This window comes from Balaenoptera physalus, assembly GCF_965194825.1.
Source record: "Balaenoptera physalus genome assembly, chromosome: 13".
Taxonomy (NCBI): Eukaryota; Metazoa; Chordata; class Mammalia; order Artiodactyla; family Balaenopteridae; genus Balaenoptera; species Balaenoptera physalus.
Window position 1 is genome coordinate 66057815 of NC_138892.1, and position 14922 is coordinate 66072736.

A 14922-nucleotide genomic window follows, 5' to 3' on the forward strand; every position below is an offset into this window, starting at 1 on the left:
GATTTTTGTCGTTTGGTATTACGTGGAGCTGGGAGGTCTCTTGTGGATCAGTGTCCTGAAGTTGGCTCTCCCACCTCAGAGGCACAGCCCTGATGCCTGGCTGGATCACCAAGAGCCTTTCATCCACACGGCTCAGAGTAAAAGGGAGAAAAAATAGAAAGAAAGAAAGAAAGAAAGAAAGAAAGAGGATAAAATATAATGAAGTAAAATAAAGCTATTATAAAGCAAAGCTATACAGACAAAATCTCACCCAGAAGCATACACATATACACTCACAAAAATGGAAAAGGGGAAAAATTAATATATCCTGCTCCGAAAGTCCACCTCCTGAATTTGGGATGATTCGTTGTCTATTCAGGTATTCAACAGATGCAGGCACATCAAGTTGTTTGTGGAGTTTTAATCCGCTGCTTCTGAGGCTGCTGGGAGAAATTTCCCTTTCTCTTCTTTGTTCGCGCAGCTCCTGGGGTTCAGCTTTGGATTTGGCCCCGCCTCTGCATGTAGGTCGCCTGAGGGCGTCTGTTCCCCCCCCAGACAGAACGGGGTTAAAGGAGCAGCTGCTTCGGGGGCTCTGGCTCACTCAGGCGAGGGGGAGGGAAGGATATGGATGCGGGGCAAGCCTGTGGCGGCGGAGGCCAGCATGACGTTGCACCAGCCCGAGGCGCGCCGTGTGTTCTCCCTGGGAAGTTGTCCCTGGATCACGGGAGCCTGGCCGAGGCGGGCTGCACTGGCTCTCAGGAGGGGCGGTGTGGAGAGTGACCTGTGCTCGCACACAGGCTTTTTGGTGGTGGCAGCAGCAGCCTTAGTGTCTCATGTCCGTCTCTGGGGTCCGCGCTGATAGCCACGGCTTGCGCCCATCTCTGGAGCTCCTTTAAGCTGCGCTCTTAATCCACTCTCCTCGCGCACCAGGAAACAAAGAGGCAAGAAGTCTCTTGCCTCTTCTGCAGCTCCAGACTTTTTCCCGGACTCCCTCCCGGCTAGCTGTGGTGCGCTAACCCCTTCAGCCCGTGTTCACACCGCCAACCCCAGTCCTCTCCCTGGGATCCGACCGACCGACTGAAGCCCGAGCCTCAGCTCCCAGCCCCCGCCCACCCCGGCGGGTGAGCAGACAAGCCTCTTGGGCTGGTGAGCGCCTGTTGGCACCGATCCTCTGTGTGGGAATCTCTCCGCTTTGCCCTCCGCACCCCTGTGGCTGCTGTCTCCTCCATGGCCCCGAAGCTTCCCCCCCTCCGCCACCCGCTGTCTCCGCCCATGAAGGGGCTTCCTAGTATGTGGAAACCTTTCCTCCTTCACGGCTCCCTCGCACTGATGCAGGCCCCATCCCTATTCTTTTGTCTCTGTTATTTCTTTTTTCTTTTGCCCTACCCAAGTACGTGGGGAGTTTCTTGCCTTTTGGGAGGTCTGACGTCTTCTGCCAGTGTTCAGTGGGTGTTCTGTAGGAGCAGTTCCACGTGTAGATGTATTTCTAATGTATCTGTGGGAAGGAAGGTGATCTCCGTGTCTTACTCTTCCGCCATCTTGCCCTATTCCCGTTATGTATGTTCTTATTGCCATATTGTTAATTGTTTTGGATTTGGTTTTGTAGGTCTTTTTTCTTCCCTTCCTCTTTTGTTCTCTTCTCTTGTTATTTGGTAACTAACTTTAGTGTTGTGTTTGGATTCCTTTTTCTTTTGTGTGTGTGTATCTATTGTAGATTTTTGGTTTGTGGTTACCATGAGATTTTGATATAGCAGTCTATATATATACACAAGATTGTTTTTTCCTGGTCACTTAATTTCAAATGCATTTCCAATATCTAGCATTTGTACTCTCCTCTTCTCACGGTTGTTTGTTTTGATGTCATATTTGTGTGTGGATGATTTCATACCTTTACTGTATGTTTGCCTTTACAGGTGAGCTTGCCTATTCATAGTTTTCTTGTTTCCAGTCATGGCGTTTTCATTTCCACCTACGAAGTTCCTTTAGCATTTTGTGTAAAGCTGATTTGGTGGTGCTGAAGTCTCTTAGTTTTTGCTTGTCTGTAAAGCTTTTGATCTCTCCATCAAATCTGAATGAGCCTTGCTGGGTAGTGTATTCTTTGTTGTACGTTTTCCCTTTCATCACTTTAGATATATTGTACCACTGCCTTCTGGCCTGCAGAGTTTTTGCTGAAAAATCAGCTGATAACCTTATGGGGATTCCCTTGTATGTTATTTGTTGCTTTTCTCTTGTTGCTTTTAATATTTTCTCTTTGTCTTTAATTTTTTCACTTTGATTATTATGTGTCTCCATGTATTCCTCCTTGGGTTTATCTTATATGGGACTGTGCACTTTCTGGACTTGGGTGACTGTTTCCTTTCCCATGTTAGGGAGTTTTTCAGCTATATCTCTTCAAATATTTTCTCAGGCTCTTTCTCTCTCTCTTCTCCTTCTGGGACTCCTATAATGTGAATGGTGGTGTGTTTAATGTTTTCCCAGAAGTTTCTTAAACTGTCATCTTTTCTGTTTATTCTCTTCTCTTTATTCTGTTCTGTGGCAGTGATTTCCACCATTCTGTCTTCCAGCTGTTCTTCTGCCTCATTTATTCTGCTATTGATTCCCTCTAGTGTATTTTTCATTTAAGTTACTGTATTGTTCAACTCTCTTTGCTCTTTATATATTCTATCTCTTTGTTAAACATTTCTTGTATCCTCTCAGTCTGTGCCTCCATTCTCTTTCCGAGATCCTGGATCATCTTTACTATTATTACTCTGAATTCTTTTTCAGGTAGATTGCCTATCTCCATTTCACTTAGTTGTTCTTCTGGGGTTTTATCTTGTTTCTTCGTCTGGAACATATTCCTCTTTTATCTCATTTTCTCTAGCTTTCTGTGATTGCAATTTCCATTCTATAGGCTGCAGGATTGTAGTTCCTCTTGCTTCTGGTGTCTGCCCCCTGGTGGTTGAGGCTGGTCTAAGAGTCTTATGCAGGCGTCCTGGTGGGAGGGACTGGTGCATGCCCACTGGTTGGTGGAGCTGGGTCTTGTCCCTCTGGGGGGGCAGGGCCGTGTCAAAGGTGTGTGTAGAGGTGGATTTGGGCTCAGGAAGATTTAGACAGCCTGTCTGCTGATGGGTGGAGCTGTGTTCCCGCCCTGTTGGCTGTTTGGCCTGAGGCGTCCCAGCAGTGGAGCCTACAGGCTGTTGGGGGGGTCAGGCCTTGGTGTCAAAATGGTAGCCTCCAGGAGAGCTCACAACATTGAGTACTCCCTGGTATCTTTGCCACCAGTGTCCTTGTCCCACAGTGAGCCACAGCCACCCCCTGCCTCCCCAGGAGTCCCTCCAAGACCAGCAGGTAGGTCTGGCCCCCACTCCTATGAAGTCAGTGCTTTTTCCCCTGGGTCCCGGTGCACACAAGACCTTGTGAGTGCCCTCCAAGAGTGGAGTTTCTGTCTTCTCCAGTCCTGTGGAGTGCCTGTGATCAAGGCCCACTGGCCTTCAAATCAAATGCTCTGGGGGCTCCTCCTCCCAATGCAAGACCACCAGGCTGGGGAGCCTGATGCAGGGCTCAGAACTCTCAGTCCTTTGGGAGTACCTCTGAGATATAATTATTTTCCAATTTGTGGGTTGCCCACCCAGTGGGTATGGGATTTGAGTTTTTTGCAAATGTGCCCCTCCTACCTTCTCATTGTGGCTGCTTCTCTATCTTTGAATGTAGAATATCTTCTTTGGTAGGTTCCAGTCTTTTTTGTTGATGGTTGTTCAGCAGTTAGTTGTGATTTTGGTGTTTTTGTGGGAGGTGGTGAGCTCAAGTACTTCTATGCTGCCATGTCTCACTTTTCCTTCTATCATAAGTGAACCCTTTGTCTGTGAACCCTTAATTGATTACTCCCCCAAAGTGGGTTTGGCCCTCATGGAGCCTCCAAGGAGGCTGCGAGCAGCTCGGGTCCATGTGTATCCAGGGCCTCTGCTGCTTTTCTTCTTGAAGATATACTTCTCCCCCTCACTTAGGTTCCTATGGAAGGTTCTATCAGGTTTTGTATTAGTCTTAAAACCTTTTAAAGTATAAACAAAGAAAAACTACTGAAAAGACATGAACTAAAACACAGGTGTGGTTTCTCTCTGGTTGTGTCCTTTTATTTATCTATTTTTACTTTTGCTTTTTGGTACTTTTCAGATGTTCTATAATCAAGCATTACATTTATAGTTAGGAAAACAAAGAAAATTTATAATTAGAAATATCTGTTATTTTTGTGGTTTTTATAATCTCTGGTTTCAGTTCTAAGCATTGGAGGTTACACAGAAGAAGTAAATTTCTCTCCCAAATGAAAAACCACTTGACTTTTAAAGGGACCTCTCAGATTCGCCCTAAGTCTTTCCTTTAAAGTTTCCTTTAAAAGTTTGTCACGTGGTTTCTAGATCATTCACAATCTTTTTTTGTCTCTGAAGATAATCCCATTGGTATATAATCATTTGAAATAGATATCACAGAACTGGATACAGTATTTCAGGTCCAACTTGATTCATACGAAGTAGAACAGAATCTCTCTTGGTTCATAATATGTTTCCATTATTGCTGCCTACGGTAGAACTGGTATTTTCAGTGCCCATGACACTGCCGACTCACATGGAGTTTACTGAAATTCCCATCTCTTTCACCCTTTTCCCCTTAATCTATTTTTATACAAGTGGATAAAACCTGTACACAGCTGTCCTGTCTGTGCTTTTGCTGTCCTCCCTCTTCAAGCAGGCCTCAGATTGTGGATATAGGGAATAGGAGCACAGTGATAGAGTTTATCCTCGTGGGCTTTGAGCAGAGCTCCCCTTCCACTCGGGCATTGCTCTTTGTCCTCTTCCTAGCCCTCTACAGCCTTGCCATGGCCATGAATGGCCTCATCATCTTCATCACCTGGAGAGATCCCAGGCTTAACAGCCCCACGCAGTTCCTTGGCCACCTGTCCTTCCTGAATATCTACTTCGTTCCTACCACCATTCCACCTGGTGGAATGCTGATGCTGATCCACCTGGTGGTCACGAACTGTGTTCTCTCCTTTGCCTCGTGCTTGACCCACATGTATCTGGTTTTTGGTGTGGGTGTGGCTGAGTGCATCCTCTTGGCTTTCATGGTCTATGACCGTTATGTTGCTATCTGCCACCCACTTAGCTATGCCCAGACCATGAGCCAGCAGGTCTGTGTGAGGCTGGTGAGTACTGCCTGGTTCTTTGGGCTGATCAACGGCATCTTTCTTGAGTATATGTCATTCCAGAATCCCTTCTGCAGAGACAACCACATAGAAAACTTCTTCTGCAAGGCCCCCATAGTGATTGCTCTCTCTATGGAGACCCCCACTTTAGTCTGAGAGTCATCTTTGCCGATGCCATTGTGGTGCTGCTCAGCCCCATGGTGCTCATTGTCATCTCTTATGCCCACATCCTGGCCTCCATCCTGGGCAGAGCCTCCTCCTCTGGTCTGGGGAAGACCTTCTCTACTTGTGCCTCCCATCTGACTGTGGTCATCTTTTTCTACACCTCAGCCATGTTCTCTTACATGAACCCACGCAGCACACATGGTCCTGACAAAGACAAGCCTTTCTCTCTCCTCTACACCATCATCACCCCCGTATGCAACCCCATCATCTTCAGTTTTTGAAATAAAGAAATGAAAGGGGCCATGGTGAGGGCCCTTGGGAGGAGCAGCCTTTCCCAGGCAGAGTCTGTCTAGTGGGAAGACTCCTGGAGGGGAAGATCCCTCCTCCAGCCCTGACAGTTGGGTAACTCTCCAGTGCTGAAAGGCTCCAGGAAAGAGCATTCGTAGCTTCCTTTGCAATAGCATCAGACCTGGAAGATCCTATTGATGTCTAATGCTCATCTGTCTGATGTAACTTTAAGCACTGTTTTCTCTTGGACCTTCCTCAGGAGAATTTGAGACTTTCCTGAGTGATTTTCTTCTAAGTTACCACAACAGGATCTATAAGCACACTTAAGTCCATTTCACTTTCTTTCTATACATGCTCTTCCTAGCCTGAGTTCTGCATATACATTTAGGAGTAAACTTTTTTCTCTTTCAACTTATCATTTTAATCTGTTTTTCTTTGTCACACTCCACTCTCACTTCCTGAATCTGCCCTCATCCACCCTGCTCCTATATGAGAAACAGTAGAGGAAGAAGTAAGAAAAAGGGAATTAGGGAGCAGTGTTGACATTAAGAAAAGTCAGTTAGAGAAAAGAAGAAAAAGAAAAACTAAGGATCAGCAGCCTGAGCTTCATCTTGTGTGCCTCCACTAGGCCACGAGGGAGAATTTGTGGTGGCATTAAATAATCAACACTGCATTCAATGTATGTTTATGCTTGTGTGTGTTGGGGAAGGGCAAGGGGGAGAGGCCAGGTGTCAAACCCCTTCTTCCTAAGTCCTCTAGTTTCCTTAAATACATGACTATTTGATATTTCCCTTCAGATCCAAGTAATAAGTACCTCTACCAAGCTTCTCAGACTACCAGTTTCCTTCCCTGTTACCCATACTCCTAGTTAACTCCCCTCTCCCTACTGCCTGTTTTTCTCAACCATCTTTCATTTCATTCCAATTCAGTCCTATTCCACTTTACTTCCTCATCGTAAATGGGTCCACTTAATTCCCTGTACTTTAAGGAACATCTCTCCACACTACCTCCACCACTGCAGAAGGCTTTCTATTTGCAACGCTTCCTCTCTGGCTTAGCTTCTCTTCTTAACAAAACCCAGTGTCCCTTGAAAGGGCATTATATTCTCAGCTGCTCTCTTTTTTTGAAAATTACATCTTTCTCATGCTCCTTTCATAATAGATAGGAAAGGAAAGGGCATAGGCCTGTGCTTTTTTTTCTGGTGCTACTTCCATGAGATGAACACACCTCACTTGGGATGCCCTCAAATAGATGTACTACCCTTTCCACATCCTGCACATCACATACTAACTACCCTGCAGTAAACTGAAGCAGTAGCTTCACTTCACAAAGCTCTTACTCTTTTCAGTCCTAATTGGTGAATCTCTAGATATCAGAGAACATGTGAGAAGCACTACTCAGTCATCAAGGAGGAAATGAGACACCACTGTAATCAAGAAGAAACAATAAGCACAGAACCTAAACATTTACATTATCAAAGAAAAACTACACGAAGGCAAAGTTAAGCAGGCAAGAAAGACTTTATTTAAGGCTACTGCAATAGGAAGGAGACCAAATTCAACTGTGCTGAAACAAGTGGCTGGAGAGTTTTTAAGAGCTGCAGTAGGGAGATCTTAGGCCACCTGTGGGTGGTAATTGCTCTTACCCAAAGAAAAGTCAGCTTACATGCTGTAGTTTACAATTTGGAGCAAGACACCCACTACAGTTAGGCTCTTACCCTCCCACAGAGAGTAGGAAACGGGGTGGGGGGGGGGGTGCTATCTTCGTTGAGGATTATATTTCAAAGGGATGGCTCCCAGGTCCTTGAGAAAGACATTCCCTGGGTCTTAAAACTGGCAAGAGGCTTTTAGGAAGATTTCTATACATTTCAAAGGGGCAGAGAAAGAATTTGTAATTGCAAGTTTCTAAAGTAAATGCTCTGAGAAAAAAGAGATCAGGGGACAATAGTCAAGAAGAAACTTGTCCTAAGTGTAGTCAAGGGAAAGGGAAATGTTAAGGCCTTCCTTGTCACCATGGAGAACAAAGAAGTGGTTATTCTTGCCTCAGGATCTCAGCTCCTTCTCCAAGTTTGAAAATTCCTGTCTCTAAAAGCCTTAAAAGTTAAAATAAATAAATAAGTAAAGGATAGAGAAAAAAGGAAGAATGAAAAAAAGGGAAAGGAGAGGAAAGTGTGCTTTTTAAAAAGTCTTCTGAGAAATAATTTAACACTTCCTCAGCACTGTGGCATGCTGACATTATAAACAAGACACAGTTCCAGCTTTTAAGCTCTAAGTCTAATAGGGCAGATAAGAACCAATAATGGTAATACAAAGGGCAAACATAACAGGCCTATACAAGGTACATGAGAAGACAGATAATAATAGCGCTCACATTTATTAAGCACTTCGGTTCTAACAGCTTCATTCAATCGTCACTAAACCCTGTAAGCACTAGTACTGCCTCCATTTTAAGAAGCAAAACTGAGGCTCAAAGAGGTTAATTTGCTCAAAATCATATCACATTTCAAATGGCATAGATGTAACTCTAACTTGGGCAACAGCCCAGAGCCTGCATTCCTTAAGAGGTAATCGAATACTTTCCTGAAGAATGCGGCAGGCTTTATACTGAGGAGGTGATATTGGAATTAAGCCTTAAAGAATAATCAGTGAATTAAACGTAGAAAATGGGGCGAGTTGTGGCATTGGCAGGGACTGGTAACTCCAGGCAAGAGGTACTGCCTGATTCATCGTAAAAACGGTGCGTTCACCGTAGATGGCGAAGAGCGAGTATGGTCGGGGATGCTGGAAAATCAGGCTGAGTGACCTAGAACTGTCTTCTCAAGGCCACGCACTTCTCCTGCAAGGTCCTGGGCTCCTGGGAGTACCCGGCGCCAGGCAGGAACCGACGCATGGGGCTGCGGCGGATACCACAGCCCCGCCCAGGGGCCGAAAACGGGGGAAAGAAACCCAGTAATTCTACCCCGAGTCCGGGCTCAGCCCGACCTCAGGCCTTGCCCCGATCCTATGCTCCTTTCGTCTAAAGCCGGCGCCATGCTTCCCGGCCCGGTTCTGCGCCGCACCACTAAACTACCCGGGAGGCCTCGGGCCCTGACCGGATCACAGCTGGCGGGGGAGGTGGGCGTGGTCCGCTCCAAGAACCGGCGGCCAATCAGCCTTCCCCAGCCTCTCGGATCGCCGCTATGGCAACCAATGAGCGTCTTCTCCTAGGCTGCCCAGCCCGGGCAGGAGAGCCGTAACCAGACCACTCTGGGAGACACGAGCTACTCTGGGAGACTCTGCAGACATCCGCCCCCGCTGGTGATGCGGACCTCGGGCTTGGGATACCCTCCCAGCGGAGTGCAATTTTTGAAATGCCACGCCCCTTTGGCTGAGGACTGGATGGGATGGGGGCGGAGCAAGGCTGGAGGCAGGCCTGAACGGAGATCTTTGCCTATCCCGTGGAGTCACCGTAGCTGCCAGCCTTTTTCACGGATCTGTATCCTAGTTCTTTCCAGGTGATAGCTCCCCCTTTCAGTGAATTGCATACTGTTGGGCTCCTCTTCCCTCTTTTGGACAACGGCAATGTTCTCTGAGCTTCCTTGACTCCCTTTCCAGTTACCGACTCCAGGAAGCCTTCCTTGATCCCTCGCCCCTTCTGGGTTCACTGGACTTTCTTTAACCCTTCATCACCTGTGCGTTTTCCTAACACCGTACTGTTACTTACTTTTCTGTCTTCCCCACTAGTCTGTGGTTCGAGTCCTTAGCACATTGCCTGACTATAGGTGGTGCTATAGCGCTGTTTCCTCAATGAAATCTTAAGCAGAATCCTGTTGTATTAACCAAATAAAAGCAAAGCTGTTCTGATAGGAGTGGAGAGGGAGTGTCCAGAGTCCTGGACCTCCAAGGAAGCCCCTGAGGCACCATAATTAGTGACTTCAGCTGAAGTAATCAGTTTAATATATATGGCTTACCCAGGACATGAAAATTAAACATATATAGAGCCTCTAGGAACACCCTTAAAAATCTCATTTTTGGGTTTCAAATCTGATTTATACGTGCTTATTTTTATTTTCCAGTCTAACGACCTAGATAGCTGTTTCTTTCTTCTGTTTAATTCCTTATCCTCTTCACCCAGCTCTGGGCTTTGAGGCTAACCTGTATGGACCACATCAACAGATTCCCTTACTTCCCTGGCTTTCTATTGGGTTCAGCCAGTGAGTAGCATAGGCAGAATATCAGAGGGAAGTAGGAGTGTGAGGTTGGGGTATTTAATCCTCTGACTGTTTCCCTATGAGGCTTGTGGACTCACTTGAGATCTCACTCCTGCCATGTGACCCCCTCTACCTAGCTCTCTGTTTCTAAGTTTGAACCACCATCTCCCATTACCTCTTCAGGCTCAGTCCCTCTAATACTAGATTCTGGGAACTGCTCACCGCCCTTGTGCTCTCTCTTCATCATGCCCACACCTTTGTAAATAATCCTTTATTAAACTCCTCAAACTATTGTAACCTAAGTATGCTATCTATTTACTGGGTATGCCCTTATACAAGACCATTCTCTTTTACTGAGGTAATGTGAACAGCTATCTCACATGCAAACATTTGTAGGCTACATGATGTATTAGAAAGATCATGGGCTTCGAAGTTGGAGAAACCTGAGTCTCATGTCATTCAATCATTCATTCATTTGGCAGATGTTGCTCAGTCCTATTAGTTGTGGTAGAGATTTTAGAGAGTATCTTCTATGCACACAGCCCATTCCCCAAGAACCCTCTTCTTCTCCCACAGGGTGAGCCCTGGCAACCAATTTACCATGGGACACCACCCCTCCCCCACCATCACCCCAATCAGTGCAGTCAAGCTGAATCAACTAAGTCCTCTTTCCTGGGAATTTGGAGTAGTATGCAGTAAGTATAATCATTTCTGACCTGGAACAAGTGGACATTCAAGCTATGGAACAATTGTCTTCTGCCATGTACCTAAAGAAAAAAAAATATTGGCAGGGAGAACAGGTTGAAGTCATAGGACAGAGGGAGGCAGAGATAAGATAACATGTCTCCAGACAACGAGCCTAAGATAATGACTGTCCAGGTTTTGGTCAGCTTTGGAGACCCACCTGCAGTCTTGCTGTTGGGTTTTGTGAATAACCTTGCATCCTTATAATGAACTCCATTTTTCCTCAAAACTATTATGGATGGGTTTCTATTTCTTGCAACCAAAAAAGTCTTAACTAAGATAATATCTACCTCAATGTGGTTATAAGGACTAAATGATAAATGAGATAAAGTATTTCAAACATCTAAATCAGCACCTCCAAAATGTTGCTTTATCCCTTCCAACTGTAAGTGGCACCCCATGTGTCTGAGAATCAGACATATGTTTTTTGTACTTCTTATTCGGAATGAAAAGCCCATTTCTCTGTCAGTATTTTTGCAAGTTGTTCATCATTCCACCTTTTCCTCCTTCAAGTGCTGTTCTGTTCGTGTTCTGTGTGCTGATATATTTATGTTTGTGTTTTGATACGTTTTGTTTTGAAAATTTTGTTCCTGGAAGAATTGAGTTAATCATACTCTTCAGTTCCTGACACACCATCATTAGTCCCTGCAAGGAAAGGCCCTCTTGTTTTATGTCTTTATTTATTTCTTTATTCTATCTTTATACCCTTTATCTCCACTCCACCCCACCCCCACCCCGCTGCAACAATAGGCAATTTTCTAATGTGCTTAAAGTGTATATTTCGGTTTAAGTGTGTTCTCAAAAAATAGTTTTTATTTTGTAGGCATGTATTCTTAAATGTACTCCAAAGCTACTGTTATATGTCTCATTCTGTGCCTTACTTTTTACACTGAGCACCATTTTTCTTCTCCATCCACATTGCCAGATGCTAACATTTAATCTGTTGCTTCACTTTGTTGCCTGCTGTTCCATGGTGTGCACTCTTCACTCACAGTGTTGCATCTGTCCACTCCTCCATTGATGAACACCCACATTGCCCCCAACTCCACACCACTACAAGTAACCCTGCAAAGAACATCCTCCTAGTAGTCCCTTGCTGGACTTGTAAAGAATTTGTTTTATATTTCTTAGGGGAGGAATTGCTGGGCTATAGTGTATGAATCTATTTAATGTATCCAAGTTTTGCCAGATTGCTTTCCAGAAGTGGTGGAACTAGTCTTACAGCAGTGCAAGTTTCTACATTTCCACATTCCTGACAACATTAGTAATTATCTAGATTTCTAATTTTTGCTGTTTTTATAGACATAAACTGATCTCATCGTTGGTTTAATTTGCATTTGATTAATAAGGTTCTGATCAAATTTCCATATCCATATTAGTTTTTTCTATTCTGTAAATTGCCTATTGATATTATTTGTACCCTTTTTTTCTATTGGATTGCTGTCTTTTTCCTGTTCATTTGCCAGAGTTCCATGTATATTTTAGGATTATATTACATCCTTGTCAGTTTTAGACAAATATTTTCTGCATTCTGCCATCTGCCTATTAACTTTGTCCATGGTGATGTTTATAGAACATAAATCTTTGTTTTGTAATCGAATTCCTCAGTTTTGCCATATGGTTTATGCTTTTGAAAGTGTTGAAATGTGTGGACTACTCTCTTAGTTATGCCTACTCTCAGCCTGATGTCTCTAACTCTGAGTTCCTGGAGTGGTCTCTGTAGTCATTGCATCTACTCCTCTTCATTGGACTCCAAAGTATTTGCATTGACTGAGTTTCATTCTTAAGAGAATCACATCTTTCTTGAGCCTTTTCCTCCATAGAATCTCAGGCTATGAAACTCATATCTTTTATCTATTTGAAGTCAATTTTCCCATAATCCTGGACACACATCTCACTTTATCTCCCTGGCTATCAGGGAGAACCAAATCACCATAGTTACTGTCTTTCAAGATTTTCCTCACTCCCATTCCACTAGTCAATTCCATCTTTGTTGGTCAAAATTAGACCCAGAGTTGCAATCTCTACTCTGCCAACCTCTTCCTTATGAAGGTTGAGACTACACTAAATCAACATTCTCCTCACTTCTGGAACTTGGCTTTGTGCCATTTCATGATTTGTCCTGGGACCTGTAATACAGTTTACTTGTTTTGACAGACTCTAGCACATTTTTATAATGATATTATGTTTTTCCTCTCTTTTATCCTCACCTGAATAATTCCTTTCTTGGTTCTCCTCTCAAGGATATAAAATTCCATACGAGTCTGTATCTTCATGATGTAAAAAAAAAAAAAAAAAGTATTTATTTGACTTTCCTTCTATCAGTTTCTTTTGTTTTTATTTTATTCCTTCTACTTATTTACTTGTGTCTCTTTCCTTCTTTCCTTCCCTCTCACCCTGCCCTTTTTCTTCCTCCTAGCCTTTCTGAATTTTACAAATGCTGAGGGACAGGGCTGTCTTTCTGTAGATCACAGCAAGGAAACTGCTTCTATACCAAATGCAGGTTCCCCACCATCATTTGGTGTATGTCACGTGACTGGCAATTCCTTTCCAGTTGCACATCAGAACCCAATTCTGTTTCTTTGGAACAATGTACTGCACCTTTTTTTCACTACCATGTTCCAGGCATGCTACTGAACCAAATTTGGATCCACTCACCAATGCACAGAAAAGCCAATCTGCTGACACCAGGTTGTGGTGATGGAAAGTGCAGCCTTTATTGTAAGGTTCCAAGCTAATGCTCAAGAGATATGAACTCCCTTTTAGCTTTCAGGGAAGGGTCTTTAAAGGCAGGGTGAGGGAGAGGGCCTCGAGGTACGTGATTAGCTCATGTACATCCTTCTGACTCTGACTCGGTGGTTGTGAGGTAACAGGTGGTATGTCAGGAGTCCACATCATCAACTTCTGGTTCCAACCAGTCTAGAATCTACATGCTTATGGTCAGCATGCAGTCAACTTCTTCCATCTGGTGGGGGTTTTAGTAAAACAGCTCAAGGATATGGCTTAGGACATTATCTACAGCCCTTAAAGAGGAACTAAAGGTTCTTGACTTTGTTTTATGGCTAGACTATTATTATTTTATCTTGCTTGACTGTTTTCCTTTGTTTCTCACTTCTATAATTAAATTTGCTCTTTGGAATTCAGGGAAGGCCTAGGAGGCTTGTCTACTGTTTTAAACAAGAGGCAGGGGACATGGGGCTGGAGAGAGTTTGCCCCTGGGAAGGCCCTGCAGTTTCCTTCTTGGATTCAGGCATGAATCCCATCCTACCAAATTTCTTTATATTTGTGACATTTTATTTTCCTCATTGTATAAAACCTTAAGTTCTATTTTTATATTACCTGTACTTTGTGAATCAGTGTAGAAGGCATAAGTACTTTTTTCCCCAACCTCTTTCCACTTACTGTTTCCAGAGAATTACGGGATGCCGCCCCTGCTACTGCTTTTCTTCCAATATCATACTTTATGTCCTCTGTAGTATAAAATTCTGTGGGTTTTCTCAGCCTTTTTTTCACTGTTGTCCTCTCCATTTTATCTTGTCAACCCCACCCTCCCACTGACTCCTACCAGACACAAACCATTCCCATTTTCAAGTTGAAGTAGTCAATTCAGTTGACAATGCTCACAGAAAACAGATTTTTCCCTTCAATCTTCTTGAGAAGCACTCTAATTCCCTCATCATTAGACTGAGAGCAACATAAGGGCAGGGACCATGACTTCCTGGAGTCTGCTCCACTGCCTGTCACCTTCCATGAGACATAGTAGGCAGTCGGTAAATACTTGCTGGCAGATTGACTCAGTCATGGTTCCCTTATTAGATCTTATTAGATGTCTTTTTCCATCATTCTTACAAGAATTATTCACCTACTCTAAAAGGAATTTTGAATCCACTTTTTATTCTCAAAGCTGAATCCAAGCCACTGTAAGTATTGATTATATGTACACCTGTAGCATATAATAACCACTTATAGCAGAGTAAGATGCAGTACTATTTAATGAGGAAAAAATCCCTGATCTGTGATTCAGACGAACAGGGTTCTGGTCCTACAGCTGTCATTGACTATGCAAACCTGAGCATGTCGTCCCATCTATTTCTTTAGTTACATGCAATGACATAATATTTATTCACTGTAAAACCTCTTAGAAGTAGACTACACTTTTTTTATAGTACTTGGGGTAGAAATAAGGTAAATTTCCCCAACCCAAGGGTCTAAATGTGAGAGAAACTGTTTTTCTCAAAATGAGAGAATTTACTTATTATTCTGCAGCAAGAAGGAGGAGGAAGGGAGTAAAGGAAGGATAGGGTAGAGGAGCCTGTCAAAGGCATAAACTCCTCACTGGGAACTTTCCTTGTGATCACTCCCCCATTTTTTTTTTTTT

At 43.9% G+C, this 14922-nt stretch overlaps 1 protein-coding gene and 1 pseudogene across 2 annotated transcripts in view; one reads left to right on the forward strand and one right to left on the reverse strand.

Moving 5' to 3' along the window:
- Window positions 1-14922, reverse strand: part of H1-7 (H1.7 linker histone) — a 103726-nt gene that overhangs the window by 60199 nt on the left and 28605 nt on the right. The window lies entirely within an intron of this gene.
- On the forward strand, window positions 1270-8483 carry LOC309641440 (olfactory receptor 10AD1-like; annotated as a pseudogene). Its single transcript has one exon. The product of its transcript is annotated as an olfactory receptor 10AD1-like (transcript).